The sequence below is a fragment of the Cornus florida genome, unplaced genomic scaffold (genome assembly GCF_030987335.1).
Source record: "Cornus florida cultivar Cherokee Brave unplaced genomic scaffold, ASM3098733v1 CherokeeBrave_3.0.0_Hap2_Chr07, whole genome shotgun sequence".
NCBI classification, from domain to species: Eukaryota; Viridiplantae; Streptophyta; class Magnoliopsida; order Cornales; family Cornaceae; genus Cornus; species Cornus florida.
Genome location: NW_026775577.1, coordinates 65,017,272 through 65,021,973, shown reverse-complemented (window position 1 = coordinate 65,021,973; position 4,702 = coordinate 65,017,272). Strand labels below are relative to the sequence as shown.

Sequence of the window (4,702 nt, the reverse complement as noted above, 5' to 3'; positions counted from 1 at the left end):
CCCCAAAGATCTCCTGGCTGTACTTTTGTACCGCGGAGGCATGATCTGTAAAAAGACAAGAAAATTTCAATATAAGTTAGTGCCAGATATAAGAATTTAAGTGCATAATAGAAACATGTATGTCAATTAAGATAGACAAAATACGGATGACATGAATCTATGATGATGATGATATGTGAATCATGCTAAGCAATGTAGGTATGAAATGCATCCAATGTGGAATATCACAGGCATTGTGCATATAAAGATAGCATGAAGACGACACAAGATGAATGGAGTGTGTATGTATGATTTGTGAAAGTTCGATCGATAGAAGATGGAGTTCGATCGATCACAGAAATTTTCGATCGATCGAAGTGAAAAATGTTCAAAAGTTAGATCGATCGAAGTGAATTGGATCAATCCAACACTTGGATCGATCAAAGCATGAAAGTGCACAAGATTGGATTGATCGAAGATAGTGAAATGAAGTTCACTACTTCGATCGATCGAAGCACAAGTTCGATCGATCGAACTGTGCGAATGCCGAATTTGAAAAGTTACAGATCTGTGAGATCTAAAGCACGGGGCCCACACAAACGTGTTTGTGGGCCCATCTACACACCAAACAGCCCATCCTCAACATCCAAACACTCCCCAAATGCCAAATCAAATCAAAAATCCCCAATTTGGTTTGGCCGAATGCATATGTGAATATGTATACCATAATCATGAAATTGATGCTTCAAAATGGATGATTAATACACATACAACATAAATCAATATAGAAAATCATGAATCATGCATTGATTAAACTTTTAAATCAAGAAATGGCTCGCGATTTACCTCAAAACCAAGAGGGATGAGATGAGAGAGAGAGGGTGCGAAGCCGCGGTGAAAATAAGGCTCTCCCTTGCCGGAATTGGCTCGCCGGAGATGGGGAAGATGATTGGAATGGAGGTTGGCCGGATTGAGATGAGATTGAGAGAAGAGGGAGACTAGGGTTTGGTTTCCTTTTGAAGTTGGATCGATCCAAAGTGATCGATCCAACTCGGTTATATTTTTAAAAACACGATATGCAGAGTTCGATCGATCGAACTTAGGTCTCCACTCTTAATGGCATTTTTTTTTTTTTTTTTTTTTGAAATAAATTTTGAAAAATCAAAGGGAATTAAATTAATGAGATGCAAATTTCGATCGATCGAAGAAAGATTTCGATCGATCGAAGAGGATAAAAAATGTACAAGTTTAAGGGTTCAAGAGTTGATATGTGCTGGAACCTTGGATTGATCGAACATGAAAACTTTTGAAAAGTCCCGAGAGCATGCATTTTGGAATTTGGATGCAGGTCCAAAATTTTTCTAAGTGTTGGGACTCATGATCGATCGAAGCACATGTTGGATCGATCGAAAGGTAGTTCGATCGATCGAAATGGTTTACGATCGATCGAACTTTTGAAAATTTGGAGATCCCGAGAGCATGCATTTTGGAGTTTGGATGCAGGTCCAAAATTTTTCTAAGTGTTGGGTGCAAAATAAGAGCTGGATCGATCGAGTCCATAGTTGGATCGATCGAACCAAAGTTCGATCGATCGAACCAAAACTTGGATCGATCAAAATTATGTCTACATGCTCAAAATGACTTGAATGCTCATGCAATCCCTTATTCAGTTCCTTCCAATGTATATGAACCACAAAAACAGTATCTAGACTTCGCAAGAATCAAAATGCAAGATAGAAATGAGGGAGGAATAGGGTTTTGACATCCTACGAATTTCGGTGCTAGTCTTTAACGTCTCTAGCAAGACCTTGGACTCTTTCAGCCCAGATCAAAGATCTTGCAATGCATCCCCTCCTTTTTGGGATGAGAGATGTTTCGAGTCACTCCCAACAAATGGTTCTTAGAAGAACTTGTTGGAGTAAACTCAAAAGAAATCTTGAGTTCTTTGTCAAAACTTTCCTTGGGCTTCCACGCCCTTTCACAACAAGAGTTCGAAATCACTTTTCTGGCATGCAATGCTGAAGATGAAGATGAAGGCTTTGAAACATTGTTCATGCACAAAAGCTCATTTCTTTCACAAGCAAGATCATGATATTCCTCTACCACATTAACCTCTTCTTCATATTTGTCAAATGGATTGGGTGTGGGGTTAAAGATGTTCAACTTCACTCTCATGTGCCCAAAAGAAATCTTCATTATCCCCGTCCTACAATTTATGTTGGCATTTGAGGTTGCCAAGAAAGGACGGCCAAGGATAACCGGAATTTGGTTCTTTGGATTGGGCACCGGTTCCGTGTCAATGACGACAAAGTCAACCGGGAAGAAGAACTTATCAATCTTAATCAACACATCCTCAATTATCCCCCTAGGCTTCTTAATGGATCGGTCGGCAAGTTGTAAAACCACCGACGTCGGTTTCAATTCACTTAGGCCCAATTTAACATAAACCGAATAGGGAAGAAGGTTAACACTGGCCCCTAAGTCAAGAAGTGCCCGGTTGATGACATGTTCACCAATGACACAAGATGTTGTAGGTGCACCGGGGTCCTTAAACTTTGGCAAAGTGTTGTGTTGTAGAATGGAACTCACTTGTTCGGTTAAGACCACCTTTTTTGATGTTTGGCTCTTGTTCTTCCACTTTTGGGTGCATAAGTCCTTTAAGAATTTGGCATAAGCCAGAATTTGCTTAATTGCATCCAAAAGTGGAAGATTAACTATGACTTGCCTAAACATATCCATTATCTCATTGTTCTTGGTCTTTTGCCTTTCTTTTGAAATGGACCCTTTCAAGGCGTCCGGAAATGGAGCTTTTTCAAAAACTCTTTCAGCATTTTCGTTCAAAGAATTTTCAGCATTGGACTTGTTCGATTCATTGGATTTTAAATCACTTTTCAAAGAAGAGTCATGAATAACATTTTTCAAAGAACTTTTCTCAAACACATTTTTCAACACTGTTTTCAATGAATCTCTTTGGAAATCATCTTTCAACTCACAATTTGAGGGCTTCTCATTCTCAAGATCATGCACATGCAATGAAGGAGGAATAGTGTGTGGAATGGGACGGGTGACAACTTGAGGTTGTACCGGTTCACTCTCTTCATTAGGCATTCTAACTTGATTGTCTACTACCCTACCACTTCTTAAGGTTGTTACCGCATTGACATGCTCAACATTATGCCCTTCCAATGAGGATTTGGTTTCTACAACACATTGTTGTTTGATTGGGGCATTCAAGTGCATCTTTCCCTTCTCTCTAGCATTAAGTGTTTCAACTATTTGCCCTACTTGGGTTTCTAGCTTAGCAATTGATTGAGAGTGAGAATGCAACAATTGAGTATTTGCTTCTAGAGTGCCCAAAGCATTTAAAACCTTTTCCTCAAAAGCGGAACCTCTAGAATTTCCTTGAGAATATGATTGGTTAGAAAAATGAGAATTAGCAAATTGATTTCCTTGTGAGTTATATGGTCTTGAACCTTGGGATCCTTGGTTTTGAAGTGGAGGTGGAATGTATTTCCCTTGAAAACCGCCTTGGGAAGAGTTTGAGCCCTCCCCTTGGTTTTTCCAAGAAAAATTAGGATGATTCCTCCAACCGGGATTGTAATGGTTACCATAAGGATTGTTCCCTTGGTTCACAAATGTTGCATTAACTTGCTCAATGAGTTCATTTTGAATTTGTCCATGAGGACAATTAGAAGTAGAATGAAGAACACTAGAACAAGTCATACATGATTCATTTTGAGCTCTAGGAGAATGATTAGGAAAGGAAGACACTTGATTCGCCAAGTTTTGATTGATCAATTGATCAAACTTTTGAGATAAAGACTTCATCTCGACGGTTATATCATTTGAGTGGTCAACTTGATGTAAGCCAACACTCTTCCTACCTTGAGAATTTCTACCATTCCTAGATGACAATGTTCTATGCAAAGAGTTTTCACTCATACTCTCATAAAGACGCCACACGTCTTCCTCTTGCCGGTCTATATAAGAACCTCCCATTGAAGCATCAACCATGCCTTTATAATTGTCCGATAAGCTTTCAAAGAAGAATTGGACCAATTGCCATTTAGGCATGTCATGGTGAGGACACTTCCTAAGCAATTCATTGAAGCGTTCCCATGCCTCGTGGAAAGTTTCTCCCTCCCCATGTGTGAATTCCGTAATGGCGGTTCTCATAGCATTGGTCTTCGAAACCGGATAGTACTTTTTCAAAAATTCTTGTTGCATTTCTACCCAAGAAGTTATAGAAAAAGGCCTAAGGTTGTTGAACCAATACTTCGCCTTATCTTTAAGGGTGAATGGAAAAAGTTTCAGCCTTAAAACTTCTTCCGGTATGTCCGTGTATCGAACGGCAGAACAAACTTCAAGAAACTCATCCAAATGCTTGTAAGGTTCTTCACTAGGAAGTCCATGAAAGTTAGGTAGCATTTGGATAGTTTGTGCTTTAATCTCATAATGGTGTGCTCTAAATGGTGGCAATTGAATGCATGTGGGTGCATTATACTCATTAGGCACATAGTGATCTCTCAATGCGAGTGGTGGATTAGCAACTTGAGGTGCAACATGGACACCTTGGTTATATTGAGCTTGATTAATGATGGGCGGTTGTGGTGCATACATTGGCCTTGGAATTCCCATTGGAATTTGGCCTTGTTGTTGAGGAGGTTGATGAATGTATGGCCTAGGCATGCCTAATGGAACTTGCATATTATCATTTTGCACA

At 39.5% G+C, this 4,702-nt stretch overlaps 1 non-coding gene across 1 annotated transcript; it reads left to right on the top strand.

Annotated features, from left to right (window-relative positions):
- The first annotated feature begins 4,051 nt into the window (after nucleotides 1–4,051).
- Nucleotides 4,052–4,160, top strand: LOC132267866 (small nucleolar RNA R71). Its single transcript, XR_009469111.1, has one exon. It is a non-coding gene; the product is annotated as a small nucleolar RNA R71 (small nucleolar RNA).
- The last annotated feature ends 542 nt before the right edge of the window (nucleotides 4,161–4,702 follow it).